At 42.8% G+C, this 17,971-nt stretch overlaps 1 long non-coding RNA gene across 1 annotated transcript; it reads left to right on the top strand.

Annotated features, from left to right (window-relative positions):
- The first annotated feature begins 2,995 nt into the window (after positions 1 to 2,995).
- LOC125524068 (uncharacterized) lies at positions 2,996 to 5,733 on the top strand. Its single transcript, XR_007290537.2, has 2 exons — positions 2,996 to 3,634; positions 3,816 to 5,733. It is a non-coding gene; the product is annotated as an uncharacterized LOC125524068 (long non-coding RNA).
- Positions 5,734 to 17,971: the final 12,238 nt, after the last annotated feature.

Raw genomic sequence — 17,971 nt, 5'->3', positions numbered from 1 at the left:
TAGGGTATTTTATTTTCCCACACAAGACTTCAACATCTCTAACAATCCCAAGTAGTGTGATGGTGTCTCTATTAGCAAGTTTAATAGTAACATCTATGTCTTCTATTTCAGCGGGTGCTATGTCATTCATAATTTCTTTATATAAGGTAAAAGGAATAGCACTCACGCTGGAACCTATGTCACATAAACCATGATAACAATGATCTCCTATTTTAAGTGAGACAACGGGCATGCCAACAACGGGTCTATGTTTATCTTTTTCATCGGGTTTGGTAATTCTAGCAGCTTCATCACAGAAGTAAATAGCATGCCCATCTATATTTTCAACCAGGAGATCCTTAACCATAGCAACACTAGGTTCTACCTTGATTTGTTCAGCTGGTTTAGGTGCTCTAATATACCTTTTATTGACCACGGTTGAAACTTTAGCACGTTCCTTTATCCTAACAGGGCAAGGTGGTTTTTCAATATAAGCAGTAGGAACAACTAGATCAATATTATAGATAATAGTTTCATCTTTAGCTATTATTGGTTCTTTAACTTCTTCTTTAATAGGTGGGTGATATTTGAACCATTTCTCCTTAGGGAGATCAACATGAGTAGCAAAAGATTCACAGAAAGAGGCTACTATTTCTAAGTCAAGTCCATATTTAGTGCTAAACTTTTGAAAAGCATCAGTATTCATAAAAGATTTAACACAATGAAACTTAAGCATAATACCTGACTCTTTACCTTCATCGAGTTCCCAATATTCATAGTTGCGTTTAATTCTTTCCAAAAGATCCCACCGGAACTCAATAGTCTTCTTCATAAAGGAACCAGTACAAGAAGTATTAAGTATGGATCGATCATCATGAGAAAGCCGAGCATACAATTTTTGAATGATAATTTCCTTCGAGAGCTCATGATTGGGGCATGCATATAACATTGACTTAAGCTTCCCCCAAGATAGAGAAATACTTTCTCCTTCACTAGGCCAAAAATTATATATATATATAATTTCGATCACGATGAACTAGATGCATAGGATACAATTTTTAGTGAAACTCCAATTTCAATCGATTCCAATTCCAAGATCCAATATCATCGCATAGCCTATACCATGTCAATGTTTTTCCCTTCAAAGATAAAGGGAAAATATTCTTCTTAACTTCATTTTCAGGTAAACCTGCGAGCTTAAACAATCCACAAATTTCTTCCACATATATCAAGTGTATATCAGGATGTTCGGTTCCATCTCCTGCATAAGGATGAGCTAGTAGTTGTTCTATCATACCTGAAGGAATTTCATATTCGATATTTTCAGTAGGTGCAGTGGGTTGAGGGGTGACTAATTGTGGTTCCAGTCGAGGTGAAGATACCCCGAACAAACCCCTCAAAGGATTCTTTTCCATAGTAACAAGTGACAATAAATTTCAATACATAGTAATAATTTTTCCTTACCAATTTCCACTTACCAAGAGCGCTTCACTCCCCGGCAACGGTGCCAAGAAAGAGCCTTGATGACCCACAAGTATAGGGGATCAATCGTAGCCCTTTCGATAAGTAAGAGTATCGAACCCAACGAGGAGCAGAAGGAAATGACAAGTGGTTTTCAGCAAGGTAATGTCTGCAAGCACTGAAATTGTAAGTAACGAGTAGTTTAATAGCAAGATAATTTGTAACGAGCAAGTAACGATAATAGTAAAAAAAAGTGCAGCAATGTAGCCCCATCCTTTTGAGGCAAAGCACAGGCCAAAACGGTCTCTTATGATAAGCAAAGTGTACTTGAGGATACACGGGAATTTCATATAGTCACTTTCATCATGTTGGTTTGATTTGCGTTTGCTACTTTGATAATTTGATATGTGGGTGGATCGGTGCTTAGGTGTTGTTCTTACTTGAACAAATCTCCTACTTATGATTAACCCCCTCGCAAGCATCCGCAACTAAGAGAAAAGTATTAAAAATAAATTCTAACCATAGCATTAAACTTTTGGATCCAATTGGTCCCTTATGGAATAGCGCATAAACTAGGGTTTAAGCTTCTGTCACTCTCGCAACCCATCATCTAATAACTACTCCACAATGCATTCCCTTAGGCCCAAATATGGTGAAGTGTCGTGTAGTCGACGTTCACATGACAACACTAAGGGAATCACAACATACATACCATCAAAATATCGAACACATATAAAATTCACATGACTACTTGCAACAAGATTTCTATCGTGACCTCAAGAACAAAAGTAACTACTCACAACTAATAATCATGCTCAAGATTAGAGGGGTATTAAATAGCATAATGAATCTGAACATATAATCTTCCACCAAATAAACCATATAGTAATCAACTACAAGATGTAATCAACACTACTAGTCACCCACAAGTACCAATCTATAGTTTCGGTACAAAGATTGAACACAAGATATGAACTAGGGTTTGAGAGGAGTTGGTGTTGTTGAAGATGTTGATGGAGATTGCCCTCCCCAAGACGGGAGAGTTGTTAGTGATGATGATGACGATGATTTCCCCCTCCGGGAGGGAAGTTCCCCCGACAGAATCGCTCCGCCGGAGGGGTGCTCCTTCCCAAGTTCCGCCTCGAGATGGCGGCGCTTCGTCCCGAAAGTCCTCCTCTTATTATTTTCTAGGTCAAAATGACTTATATACTAGAAGATGGGCACCGGAGGTGGGCTAGGCTAAGCACAACCCACCAGGGCGCGCCTAGGGGGCCAGGCGCGCCCTGGTGTCTTGTGCTCACCAGGTGGCCCCCCTCCGGTAGTTATTTGCTCTAGTATTTCTTATTTATTCCATAAAAAATCCTCGTGAAGTTTCAGCTCTTTGGAGTTGTGCATAATAGGTAGCCTGACGTAGCTTTTTTAGGTCCAGATTTTCAGCTGCCGAAATTCCCCCTCTTTGTGTGAACCTTGCATATTATATGAGATAAAAGACATTAGAATCTACTACCCCTATAAAAGAAAGAGAAGGGGCAGATCCAAACAATCACATCCATCCATTAGCAATATCTAATGGCCATTAATCTTTTTGTGGTTAACGCTACCAACCACGCCCTTAATCTGCTAACCACACACTTAATCCATCGCTAACCAGCCACGCCCTTCAAAAAAAGAGAAAGAAACAACTGTACGCACGACCTCTCGCCCCCTCTTGCTCCTCCCCGCGCCGTCCGCCGCCCGTCGCTCCTTCGCTGCGGGAGCTGCCCACCGTCGCGCCTTTCGTCGAGGGATAGCCGGAGTCGCCGCAGGTCGCGGCCGACCTTCGCGCCCTTCACCCTGGGACAGCCGGAGGCCGCCGCCCGTCGCGCGTCGGGGGCTCCGCCGGAGCCCTTCGCCGCGGGACATCCGGAGCCGCCGCGACCGTCAGTAGCCGCCCGCCCATCCTCTCCCGCCTCCCGCCCATCCTCGCCCTCCTCCCGCCGCCTGCCTGCCTCTGCCGCCGCCGCCCTCCTCCCGCCCATAGTCTTCTCCTCCGCCGCGAGCGTGAGCAGCCGCCCGCCGGTCCTCCTCTACTGCCCCAACAAGGTGGGAGAGCATGAGCATCCCGCCAGCCTTCCTCTGCTACCACTCGGAAAAACATGAGGGCGGCCGGGTGGCGGTGTCCTCCTCTGCTGCCGACAACGACTTTATCCAGCCAGTAAGTTTTCTTTACATTGAACTGTGGATTGTTTGAACAGCATGCTTGTGGTTATGTTCCTTCCACACAAGACAATCTGGTGCATACATGATCCTTCTGGTTATGATTATTTTAGTGCATAGATGATCCTTCCACACAGCGAACAAAGTTAACCACCATTATTCTGGAACAATTGCCGCAGGTGAATTATCATGATCCAACACCAATACCACACTCAGCACTAAAAGGGTCAGAGTCTTGTTTATGAGTATTTAAGCTCAATCTGATTTATGAGAATTTAAGCTCTTCGTATGGTTCACAAATTTTTTTGCTGTCACTCCAATTACCTTTTCAATGCTCTCAGAATTCTGCACATTCCTCAGGTGGCACGAAAATTAGCACCCAGAAGCTTCTGAGCTTTCTGGTCTAAGATATTTATGCAATCTCACTCACAATATTTTATATTTTCTGTTTTTGCCTCCTCCCTAACAACACCTACTTTATATATACAGGTTTAGACCATTCCCACTCATCAACATTCCCTGCATCTAAGGTCCTTTTTGTCACAGTTTCAGATTTACTAAATCACTTGACAATTTGATTTACTCAAACATTTATGAATTGAGCTTCTCAATATTACGTGATAACTCCACATGCCTACTCTAAAGATCCCTGTGTAGCATCGTTTTGTCATTGGACTGATTTAGGATTTAAGAATTAAGTTTCTCAATATTACATCACAGCTCCGCATACCTACTCTTAAGATCCCTATGTACAATTGTTTTGTCATTCTACTGATTTAGGATGTTCCCCAATACATGTCACAGATGAGGAATCATCGTTCGTCTGTGTTAGGATCAGCCAAGCGTTCCCCATCTAAGATCTGACAAATACGCCTACTCATGATACTTACACATGCTCTAGGAATATATACATAGTATGCAGCACACGCTTAGAGTGTTGATGTTCTCAATGGTGTCCAAAAATTTCTTTATAGAATCAAATAAGCAATTAAATATATGAATAAGTTTACAATTTAGCTGTGTACCACAAAGAATTATGGAAACTAGATTTCAGGTGTTTTGGATATGTGTGTTCAGTTCCGTAGGCAATGGTTACCAACTGTGGGTTTTTAGATTTTCAAATGAATTTCACCCTATGGCTAGAGCATCTTCAATGAAATGCAAACCTGTTCATTTTTCTTTACAATTAATAGTTGAATACTTCTGCTGAAATATTCAGGTCTGCTATTTACGCTTTGTGTGCTATGTTTTGCTCTCACTGTACTTCAATAAGAATATATTATTCAAATTTTTCACCACGATGTCCTATATTTCTATGCCTGGGGGGTTGCCACCGGGAGAACAATTTCTAGATGCTGAATTGAAATGTATTGTAATATCCAGTGTCTTGCAATGTCACTCTTTCATATTGAAGGTATGCGTTTCACAACGAAATAGAAAATCCTAAATTTTGCATGTGTCATTGGTTCAACAACCAGAACCTCTGCACCTCACTGTCAACCACATGCAAGCTTCCTCCTTGCTTTAGGTGAGAGCATTGATTTCATCGCCTTTTTAGCTTGCTCAAATTGCAAGTTTGATAGGTTTCCCCAACCTGCGTTTGGAGCCCCTTTGATTTTGGTTCCTTGCTACAACTATGTACGCAATTTTGTTTGTTTTTCACAGTTTGATCGATCCATTCTTAGCTACAAATGCTTATTTATAAACAGATGGATACAAGGTTCATTGTAGTCTTGCAGTTGGGAATACCAAAAAAAGCATTTGTTTGAGTGGTATAGCTAGCGCTTAGATGCCATTTTCTTGTCTGCTATTTTTATAGCCTTTTTCTGTCATGCTATGAGTTGATAGGAATCAAATAGATATTTTCTAATTCAGGAAATACCACCCTTACGAGCAGCCCTTGAACACAGAACAAGGAAACGAGGATATTTTGGAGCCCAGTTTCACTTCCTTTGAGGACGTTGGAGCCACTGCCACTATTGCTATGTGTGTGGTTAGGGTATAGATCAAACTGCAATTCAACAATTGTCATCGACACAATCAGATCTCTGACTATAAAACTCCATGCTAATGTTCCATATTCCTCTTTTCTGCTATTTTTTAGAGTTGATCCTTCTATGGATTACCTAATTTCAGTCACAACTGACAAATATCAGTCTATTAGTTAACATCTCCATCTCCGCCAAGGTTCATAAATTGACTTAATAGTATGTATTTGCCCTATCATTTTTTTGGTTCGTCAACCAATGAAGTAATCAACTGTTCGAATGAGGGATTAGGAGTACATCATCTAAAATACTTCTGTTCCCAGTTAAATGTGTACCGATAAATTCAACTATCAAAATCATTGTAGTGATAAAAAATTGTTCTTATTTGCAGACATTCTATGGCGATAAACACATGACTAGCAGGGGCCCTGCCCCCCGCCGCAAAACTACGGATTTGTTCCTAATAAACATATGAACAGTGCAACATTTGATTTGTTTTCTACTCCAACCGGCCCTCCCCAACATCCTGCCTCCGCCACTGTAGGCATGCCGGCCTTTTGTTAATTGATATACTTTTGAGGACATGTCACTAAAACGACTAGAAGAGGTACCACAAGTCTATAAAACCCTTATTGCAATTTTGCATACGTAAAGAAGTAAAGAATAATGTAGCGACCCGACCTCAAACGGTCAAGTCTTTATGATTCAGTGTCATCCCTGGATCGGTAATGCCGAGACACATAGTACTCGAAGGATTTATAACAGAGTAGAAAATCACACATTTATTACATCGAATGTCTCAAAAGAGAACTTATTATAATAAATATGGCTTAAGGCCATCTAATATGATAACAGCGGAAGGCTTGGAAGATAAAGTGAGTCCATCAACTCCAACGGCATAGCTGAGCTTCACGGCAATGACCTAACGAACCTTACTCCTCATCTGAAAAGTCTGCAACATAATACGTTGCAGCCCGAAACGGGTCAGCACATGAAATATGCTGGCAATGTAACACAGTAGAGCAAGAACAGAATAATGCTATCATTATATGCATATTTGACTGGTGGAAAACTATGGTTAAAGTTTTGCGAAAAGCCATTTTTTCCTACATCAAAGGAATAGATTTTATTTAACTATCATGGTAGTTGAAACCTCATTGAGAAGGTTCCTCAAACTCAATCCCAATTAAAAGTAATTATCAACCCAACAATATTAATTTGGAGTGATGAGATACATATGATAATCCAAGTACTAGATACTCAAGATGTCCATAATCGGGGACACGTCTAACCATGATTAGTTTATACACTCTGCAGATGTTTGCGCACTTTTCCCCACAAGACTCGATCTCCTCCGTTGGATTTCTCGCACTACATGATGTTTGAGAAACGGATGACCGAGACACAGTTTTTCAGAAGCATTAACTCTCTACTCCGGATAGACTATACCACCTACAACCCACTACCTGCTAGTCTACCTCTTCAAGAGCTTAACGCAACTTACTCAACAATGCTAGATCCCATAATAGATTGTGACTGCACACGAAAGTTTCTAGCTTGAAATATCTCAGTTCCCTTTGAGCTTGGGTGGCGGACCATAGGATTATCACACGGGTACTCCGGAATATCCTAGGACAACACTGGATTCTACAGGTGCCCGACAAGCAATCCACCCAGATGTGTATTAAAGTTGCCACCTTAAGTTGAACCATTAATTAACAATCTCACATCTGTCATGGATTCACTCACCCAAACCACGTCTACGAGCATAGCATGGCAATATAAGCAATACGTAGAAGTAACTCCCAAGGGTTTGATAATAACAGGGTAATAGTTTCTACCTCATCAACTACTTCCCAATCCCACATGTTATCAAGTCCTAACCATGCAATGTGTGAGGGTTGAAACTAATGCATAAAAACTGGGTGATAAAGGGGTATGATCAAAGTTTTACTTGCCTTGCTGATGATCCACAAAACCTAGAGACTCGTAGTAGCACGCTTCGCACTCCGGGTGTTCTATCACAAACAAAAAATAGCATACATAAGCAATCAAGCAAAGAAGCATGGGTAAAACTCAAATAATAGATCTAACTAGAAAGTTCAACTTAAGAACTTCGGTTTGCAAAAAGAATCAAATCAAACGGAGCAACGAAACTCAAACTGCGAAAGAAACAAGATCCGATTACTAATCTGGACGAAGGTTAAATTTTACTGTATCAAAATCTTGTTCAAGTTGGTTAAACGTAAAGAGGGTTTCGAGACGAAGATCTAGGCGCTTGAATCGCCTGATTCCGATAAACGAGCGAAAAGATAAACTAAAACGAAAATCGGATTAGAAATTGCGATTGGAAATAATCACGGAAAATCCGAGAAAAAGAAAACTGACGAACAGGCTAACGAACGAGCGTTCGCCGTCTGCGGCTAACGAGTGAAGACCGTTCGTTAAAACGAACGTACGGACGAACACCCACTAAATAAACTAAACCGAGAAAATCGGCAAACCGAAAAAAATGGAACTAGGTTTTTTTTAAATGACGGTTTTTACCTAAACCGAAAAAAACGAACGGCGAGATCGGATCGGATCGGCAGCGGCTCCGACGGCTTCCGCGGCGGTGCAGTGAGGCGAGGGCGACGTGGGGCGGCGTGCGGCAGTAGCGGCGGCAGCGGCAAGCGGCGGCGGCGGCTCGACTTCGGGGCTAGGGGGGCTCGGATCGGCTTTTAAAGAGGGGGGTGGTGGCTTAGGGAAGGGGGCGGGGTGGCGTGGCCGAATCGGCCACGGCGAGCGGCGGAGGCGGTCGTGGTCTCCGGGTGGGAGACGGCGGCGCGGGGTGGCTGGGCTAGCTGGGCCTCGGCCCAGCTCGGTCCGACGGGCTCCCCCCTTTTTTTAACTGATTCCGACGAAAATAAATCCTAGAAAAACAAATAAAAATCTAAAAATGCCAAAATAAATTTCCACCGTCTAAATAAAATATTTCGAACAAGATGAACATTTTCTTGGCCCTAGAATGCAATTTTAAAAACATGCAATTTTTCTAATGCAAATAAAATAACAATAAAATCCGAATAAAATCAAATATTTGATTTTAATATTTTTCATCTAATATTTCATTTATTTTGGAGAAGACATATTATCTCCTCTCATATATTTTAACATGAAATATTTTTGGGGAGAAAATAATTAAAACCAAAACCCTCGTTTCAATATTTGATAAAATCTCAAATATGAAAACAGTGAAATCCCCAACTCTCTCTCCGAGGGTCCTTAAGTTGCTTAGGATTTCGAGGATCAAGCCAAAATGCAATAAAATATGATATGCAAGGATGACCTAATGCATAACATTCCAAATTGAAAATTTGGGACGTTACAAACCTACCCCCCTTAAGATGAATCTCGCCCTCGAGATTCGGGTTAGCTGGAAAATAGGTGTGGGCGGTCCTTGCGAAGATCATCCTCTCGTTCCCAGGTGGCTTCGTCCTCGGTATGGTGGCTCCACTGAACTTTGCAAAACTTAATGACTTTGCTGCGGGTAACTCGGCTGGCAAATTCGAGAATCCTGACTGGCTTCTCCTCATAGGTCAAATCATTATCCAACGGAATCGCCTCCAGCGGTACTGTATCTCTCAGAGGAACGTCGGCTATCTCTGTGTGGCACTTCTTCAACTGAGAAACGTGGAACACATCGTGAACTCCTAACAATCCTTCGGGTAATTTCAACTTATAAGCAACCTCTCCCACACGTTCCAAAACTCTGTATGGTCCCACAAAACGTGGCGCTAACTTTCCCTTAACTCCAAAGCGCTTAACTCCTCGGAGTGGTGATACTCGTAGATACACTCTGTCTCTGATTTCATAGGCTACCTCCTTGCGTTTTGAATCCGCATAACTCTTCTGTCGGGACTGAGCTACCTTCAGTCTATCTCTAATCAATTTAACCTTCTCTTCTGATTCCTTAATCAAATCTGGTTCGAACAACTGACGGTCTCCAACTTCATCCCACAACAATGGTGTCTTGCATCTCCTTCCGTATAAAGCTTCAAAAGGTGCCATCTTCAAACTGGCCTGGTAACTGTTGTTGTACGAGAACTCTGCGTAGGGCAAGTTGTCATCCCAACTAGATCCATAATCTAGTGCACAAGCTCTCAACATATCCTCCAGAATCTGGTTGACTCTCTCGGTATGTCCATCTGTTTGCGGGTGAAAAGTTGTACTGAACTCCAGTCTGGTTCCCAAAATTTCATGCAACTGATTCCAAAACTTTGATGTAAACTGGGTTCCTCTATCTGATACGATGGTCCTTGGAACTTCATGCAAACATACGATCCTGGTCATGTATATCTTGGCCAACTTGGCACTTGTATAGGTGGTTTTCACTAGGATAAAGTGAGCTACTTTGGTCAAGCGGTCAACTACTACCCATATAGAATCATATCCTGATTTGATCCTGGGCAGTCCCGTGATGAAATCCATGCCAAGCTTATCCCACTTCCACTCGGTTATCGGCATAGGTTGTAACAATCCAGCTGGCTTTTGATGTTCTGCCTTCACTCTCTAACATACATCACACACGACTACATACTCGGCAATATCCTTCTTCATACCAGTCCACCAGAAATGCTCCTTTAAATCCACATACATCTTGGTGTTTCCGGGGTGAATTGAGTATGGTGAGTCATGAGCCTCCTGAAGTATTAACTTCCTGATCTCTGTGTTATTGGGCACTAAAACACAGTCCTCAAACCACAAGGTGTCGTGTTCATCCTCACGAAAACCGTTGGCCTTTCCTTTGCTCATTCTCTCTTTTATCTCGGTGATCTCTTTGTCATCCTTCCGAGCTTCTCGAATCTTTCCTAACAATGTAGACTGAACCTCTATTGTTGCAAAAAAACCTCTAGGGACAATCTCCAATCGAAGTTCCCTGAGATCCTCTGCCAACTCCTTTGGCAATCCTACGCTTATGAGTGTGTTGGCATAACTCTTCCGGCTCAAAGCATCTGCTATGACGTTGGCCTTGCCTGGATGATAGTGAAGCTTCATGTCATAATCCTTTATAAGCTCCAACCATCTCCTCTGCCAAAGGTTCACCTCCTTCGGTGTGAAAATGTACTTCAAACTCTTATGGTCAGTGTATACATCGCAATGGTTTCCAATAAGATAATGTCTCCAAGTCTTCAACGCATGTACTACGGCAGCCAACTCCAAGTCATGCATGGCATAATTTAACTCATGCGGTTTTAGTTGTCGCGAGGCATACGAAACAACTCTTCCATCCAGCATCAGTACTCCTCCAAGTCCTACGCGAGAGGCGTCGCAATACACTTGGAAATCCTTGCGTATATCCGGCAGAATCAGTACTGGGGCTGTAGTCAGACGTTTCTTTAACTCCTGAAAACTTGCTTCACATTCTTCTGTCCATTTAAATCCGGTATCCTTCTTCAATAGCTCTGTCATTGGCTTCGCAATCTTGGAAAAATTCTCAATGAATCTCCGGTAGTATCCTACAAGTCCAAGAAAATTGCGGATCTTGCTAACTGAAGTGGGTGCCAATCATTCAGTGACTGACTGAACCTTGGTGGGGTCTACTGCTATACCTTCTCCTGATATAACATGTCCAAGGAATCCAACTTCTTTCAACCAAAACTCACATTTGCTGAACTTGGCATACAACTGATGTTCCCTGAGTTTCTCGAGAACTAAACGCAAATGCTCCTTGTGCTCCTCTTCATTCTTCGAGTATATCATTATATCATCAATGAATACCACAACAAACTTATCAAAATATTCCATGAACACTTTGTTCATCATGCTCATGAAATAGGCAGGGGCGTTAGTCAGTCCAAATGACATGACCGTATACTCATATAACCCGTATCTTGGGGTAAATGCGGTTTTAGGTATATCCTTCTCCCGGATCTTCAGCTGGTGATATCCTGATCGCAGATCGATCTTTGGAAACACCTTAGCTCCTTGCAACTGGTCAAACAAATCATTGATCATGGGCAGTGGGTATTTGTTCTTGATCGTCACCTCATTCAATGCACGATAATCAACAACCATCCTTAGAGTCTTATCCTTCTCAACCAAAAGCACTGGGGCTCCCCATGGTGATGAACTCCGTCGGATGTAACCTTTCTCCAATAACTCCTTGATCTGCTTCTTAATCTCCTCCAGATCATTTGCGGGCATCCGGTAGGGTCTCTTTGATATTGGCCCGGTACCTGGCAATAGCTCTATCAAAAACTCGATGTCTCGATCCGGCGGCATGCCTGGTAACTCCTCTGGAAAAACATCTGGGTAATCCTTCACTATAGGCACTTCCTCCTGAACAACTCCCGTGAGGGTATTTACTTGGCTACTCCTAGGCGCATGTCTAGATACATACTTGATCCTTTTGCCCTCCGGGTGGTGAGGCAAATTGATTTACTAACACAGTCAATGCTTCCCCCATACTTTGACATCTATTCCATGCCTAATATCACATCCAATCCTTGTGACTCCAAGATTATTAGATCGGACGGAAAAACATGGTTACCAATGGTTACGGGTATCTGGTCGCACCATTGGCTGGCCATATACTCTGCTCCAGGTGAACTTACTAACAGAGGGGTTCTAAGGGTTTGGGTTGGTAGTTTAAACTTATCCACGAATCCCCTTGATATGTATGAATGCGATGCACCAGTATCAAAAAGAACAAGGGCGGTAAAATACTTAACCAAAAACTTATCGATAACTGCATGCGTCTGGCTGCCCTTCAACCTCCTCCATGTTAATGTCGTTCACTTGTCCCTTGTTGAATGGATTAGGTTTCTTCCTAGCGCTCCCATTACCGTTTCCATTCTTCGCTTCAGGGCACTCCATGGCATAGTGTCCAGTCTTCCCGCACTTGAAACAAGTAATGTGGCTTAGGTCTCTCTTGGAGGGTGTGGCTGGATTGGAGCGGTTCTGATTGCTGCTTGCTCCATTCCCGTTCCCATTCCTTGGGCCAGTATGATTATGGGTACTTCCTCCATTGTGGTTATGACCTCCATGGTTATGAACAAGTCCTCCCGAGTTCGGGGTTAAACGAGGCTTCTGCTGAGCTCCTGAGTTGTACCTTCCTTGTCCATACTTCCTTTTGCGGCTCTCAATTTGCTGCTGCTTTCCTTCTATCATAAGAGCCTTGTCTACCGACTCCTGGTAGTTGTTAAATGTTGCCACCATCAACTGCATGCTCATCTCATCGTTCAGCCCTTCCATAAACTTCTCCTGCTTCGCGGCATCTGTGGCCACATCGTCAGGGGCATAACGAGACAGCTTACTAAACTCATCCACGTACTGAGCCACAGTACGGTTCCCCTAGCGCAAGTTGCGAAACTCACGCTTCTTCATGCTCATAGCTCCTTGATACGTCTCCAACGTATCTATAATTTTTGTTTGCTCCATGCTATATTATCTACTGTTTTGGACTATATTGGGCTTTATTTTCCACTTTTATATTATTTTTAGGACTAACCTATTAACCGGAGGCCCAGCCCAGAATTGCTGTTTTTTTGCCTATTTCAGTGTTTCGGATAAACAGAATATCAAACGGAGTCCAAACGGAATAAAATATTTGGGAACCTGATTTTCTCACCGAACGTGATCCAGGAGACTTGGACCCTACTGCAAGGGATCAAAGAGGAGGTCACGAGGGTGGGGGGCGCCCCCCCTAGGGCGCGCCCCCTGCCTTGTGGGCCCCTCGGTGCTCCACCGATGTACTCCTTCCTCCTATATATACACATGTATCCCCAAATGATCAGAACAGGAGCCAAAACCCTAATTCCATCGCCGCAACTTTCTGTATCCACGAGATCCCATCTTGGGGCCTATTCCGGAGCTCCGCCGGAAGAGGGCCGTCATCACGGAGGGCTTCTACATCATTCTAGCCCCTCCGATGAAGTGTGAGTAGTTTACCTCAGATCTTCGGGTCCATAGTTAGTAGCTAGATGGCTTCTTCTCTCTCTTTGAATCTCAATACAAAGTTCTCCCCCTCTCTTGTGGAGATCTATTCGATGTAATCTTCTTTTTGCGGTGTGTTTGTTGAGACCGGTGAATTGTGGGTTTATGATCAAGTCTATCTATGAATAATATTTGAATCTTCTCTGAATTCTTTTATGTATGATTGGTTAACTTTGCAAGTCTCTTTGAATTATCCGTTTGGTTTTGCCAACTAGATTGGTAGTTCTTGCCATGGGAGAAGTGCTTAGCTTTGGGTTCGATCTTGCGGTGTCCTTACCCAGTGACAGAAGGGGCAGCAAGGCACGTATTGTATCGTTGCCATCGAGGATAACAAGATGGGGTTTATTTCATATTGCATGAATTTATCTCTCTACATCATGTCATCTTGCTTAAGGCGTTACTCTGTTTTTAACTTAATACTCTAGATGCATGCTGGATAGCGGTCGATGAGTGGAGTAATAGTAGTAGATGCAGAATCGTTTCGATCTACTTGTCACGGACGTGATGCCTATATACATGATCATGCCTAGATATTCTCATAATTATGCTCAATTCTATCAATTTCTCAACAGTAATTTATTTACCCACCGTAGAATACTTATGCTCTTGAGAGAAGCCACTAGTGAAACCTATGGCCCCCGGATCTATTCTCATCATATCAATCTCCATCACTTTTATATTGTTTTGCTTTTTTACTTTGCCTTTACTTTTTACTTTGCATCTTTATATCAAAAATACCAAAAATATTATATCTATCAGATCTCACTCTCGTAAGTGACCGTGAAGGGCTTGACAACCCCTAATCGCGTTGGTTGCGAGTAGATATCGCTTTGTGCAGGTACGAGGGACTTGAGCGTGGGCTCCTACTGGATTGATACCTTGGTTCTCAAAAACTGAGGGAAATACTTACGCTACTTTGCTGCATCATCCCTTCCTCTTTGGGCAAAACCAACGCAAGCTCAAGACGTAGCACTCCTGTTGAGACATGGGCGTGCGGAATGCTTGCTGAAACTGATCCCATGTAACAGTGGCTATATGATAGGTGACTATGTAATTCTCCCACCATGAGGCTGCTGGTCCATCCAACTGATGTGCGGCAAAACGCACCTTCTCAGCATCTGTACATCCTGCAGTGGTTAACTCCCTTCCAATCCTACGGAGCCAATCATCTGCCACTATCGGCTCGGTGCTACTGGTAAACACCGGCGGCTACAACCTCAGAAAGCGGGCTAAGTTGTCCACTGGTGGTGGTGGTGGTGGGTTGTTGTTGTTGTTTACTTGGTTCTAAACTAACAACTGCATCAGGGTATTCTGCTGCTGTATCAACTGAGTGAGCTCCAGTGGGAAAGTAAATCCGGGGTCACGACTCAGAGGCATCTGAGGGTTTAGAGGGAAGAGAATAGAATAGAATGAGGTCTAGTGAGAAAACACTACCCATATGCACATGAGACAAACACAACATTTCACTCAATCAATCAAGCAGGGCATACAATCGATCTAACTACCGTTACAAAAGTGCTTGGACTATACTATGTACATGGTGGAATACTACTACTGATGTGGTGGTCTACTAAAAATATTGATCGGTCGAAGACTCCATGATGTCTGCTCCAGCTTCATCTTCATAGTCATCATCGCTATCGTTGGGGTCCGAGTCAGTGTCGTGGATGATGATGTAGTCCTCAGAACGTATCTCCTTGGGTTCTTCGTCTTCTCCTCCTGGCGCGGGGTCTCCCATGAATACTCCAAACTTCCTTTCCAGATCATCATTCTTCTCCACTAGTACGAAGATTTCCTCCTCATAATCTTCGCGAGTAGCCTTGAGTTCTTCCTCCAGTTCCGTGATCCGTGTCATTGCCTTCTTCAGATCCATCATGCCTACGCACATCTGGTTCTCCTGGCGATGAATGTGCTGGTTTAACTCCTGGATGAAAGCGGCGATTGATCTATCCTTCCTGGTGCTGATCATCTCCCATTGCTCATCTAGGCGCCCACAAATCTGATAGATAGTATCCTTAAGCTCCTTATAGTAAACTTCTCCAATGCGTTCCATGGTGATGTGAGCTGCCATACTCTTTTCTAGACTCCAGGTTGGTGCATCAAAGGAAAACTCTATGGGTTTGGTGACTGGCGCGAATGTCCTTCCCAAAACTTGAATTTGAATCATCCATCACTCCTCTTCTGGTAAAGTGGCGTTGTAAGTCCCGGTGAAGCTTGGTATTCCAATGTTCAGGTACTTAGTGACTTCCTTCAAGTGTCGTCCAAAAGGTGCTTCTTCATCTGGTTGTGCAAACTTGTTCCTTGCATCCGCCATCCTAAAGAGCAACAAATGGAGAGGAGTCAGAAATGAGAAGAGAGTGGTGATCTAGGGCTTTAGCTTAGTGTTCGTGTCCTACACTCAGCGTGTGCTCTGATACCATCATATAGCGACCCGACCTCAAATGGTCAAGTCTCTGTGCTTCAGTGTCATCCCTAGATCGGTAATGCTGACACACACAGTACTCGAAGGATTTATAACAGAGTAGAAATCACACACTTATTACATCGGATGTCTCAAAAGATAACTTATTACAATAAATATGGCTTAAGGCCATCTGATACGATAACAGCGGAAGGCTTGGAAGATAAAGTGAGCCCATCAACTCCAACGGCATAGCTGAGCTGTACGGCAATGACCTAACGAACCTTACTCCTCGTCTGAAAAGTCTGCAACATAATACGTTGCAGCCCGAAACGGGTCGGCACATGGAATATGCTGGCAATGTAACACAGTAGAGCAAGAACAGAATAATGCTATCACTATATGCATATTTGGCTGGTGGAAAGCTCTATGGTTAAAGTTTTGCGAAAAGCCATTTTTTCCTACATCAAAGGAATAGATTTTATTTAACTATCATGGTAGTTGAAACCTCATTGAGAAGGTTCCTCAAACTCAATCCCAATTAAAAGTAATTATCAACCCAACAATATTAATTTGGAGTGATGAGATACATATGATAATCCAAGTACTAGATACTCAAGATGTCCATAACCGGGGACACGTCTAACCATGATTAGTTTATACACTCTGCAGATGTTTGCGCACTTTTCCCCACAAGACTCGATCTCCTCCGTTGGATTTCTCGCACTACATGATGTTTGAGAAACGGATGACCGAGACACAGTTTTTCAGAAGCATTAACTCTCTACTCCGGATAGACTATACCACCTACAACCCACTACCTGCTAGTCTACCTCTTCAAGAGCTTAACACAACTTACTCAACAATGCTAGATCCCATAATAGATTGTGACTGCACACGAAAGTTTCTAGCTTGAAATATCTCAGTTCCCTTTGAGCTTGGGTGGCGGACCATAGGATTATCACACGGGTACTCCGGGATATCCTAGGACAACACTGGATTCTACAGGTGCCCGACAAGCAATCCACCCAGATGTGTATTAAAGTTGCCACCTTAAGTTGAACCATTAATTAACAATCTCACATCTGTCATGGATTCACTCACCCAAACCATGTCTACGAGCATAGCATGGCAGTATAAGCAATACGTAGAAGTAACTCCCAAGGGTTTGATAATAACAGGGTAATAGGTTCTACCTCATCAACTACTTCCCAATCCCACACGTTATCATGTCCTAACCATGCAATGTGTGAGGGTTGAAACTAATGCATAAAAACTGGGTGATAAAGGGGTATGATCAAAGCATTACTTGCCTTGCTGATGACCCACAAAACCTAGAGACTCATAGTAGCACGCTTCGCACTTCGGGTGTTCTATCGCAAACAAACAATAGCATACATAAGAAATCAAGCAAAGAAGCACGGGTAAAACTCAAATAAGAGATCTAACCAGAAAGTTCAACTTAAGAACTCCTGTTTGCAAAAAGAATCATATCAAACGGAGCAACGAAACTCAAATTGCGAAAGAAACAAGATCCGATTACTAATCTGGACTAAGGTCAAATTTTACTATATCAAAATCTTGTTCAGGTTGGTTAAACGGAAAAAGGGTTTCAAGATGAAGATCCAGGCGCTTGAATCGCCTGATTCCGATAAACGAGCGACAAGATAAACTAAAACGAAAATCGGATCAGAAATCGCGATCGGAAATAATCGTGGAAATTCTGAGAAAAAGAAAACTGACGAACAGGCTAACGAACGAACATTTGCTGTCTGCGGCTAACGAGTGAAGATCGTTCGTTAAAACGAACGTACGGACGAACGTCCGCTAAATAAACTAAACTGAGAAAACCGGCAAACCGAAAAAAACGAAACTAGGGTTTTTAAAAAAATGATGGTTTTTACCTAAACCGAAAAAAACGAACACCGAGATCGGATCGGATCAGCGGCGGCTCCTGCGGCTTCCGCGA

The sequence above is a fragment of the Triticum urartu genome, chromosome 7A (genome assembly GCF_056163025.1).
Source record: "Triticum urartu cultivar PI428250 chromosome 7A, HENAU_Tu73, whole genome shotgun sequence".
In the NCBI taxonomy this organism is placed as follows: Eukaryota; Viridiplantae; Streptophyta; class Magnoliopsida; order Poales; family Poaceae; genus Triticum; species Triticum urartu.
This window is presented reverse-complemented; position numbering and strand designations above follow the sequence as displayed.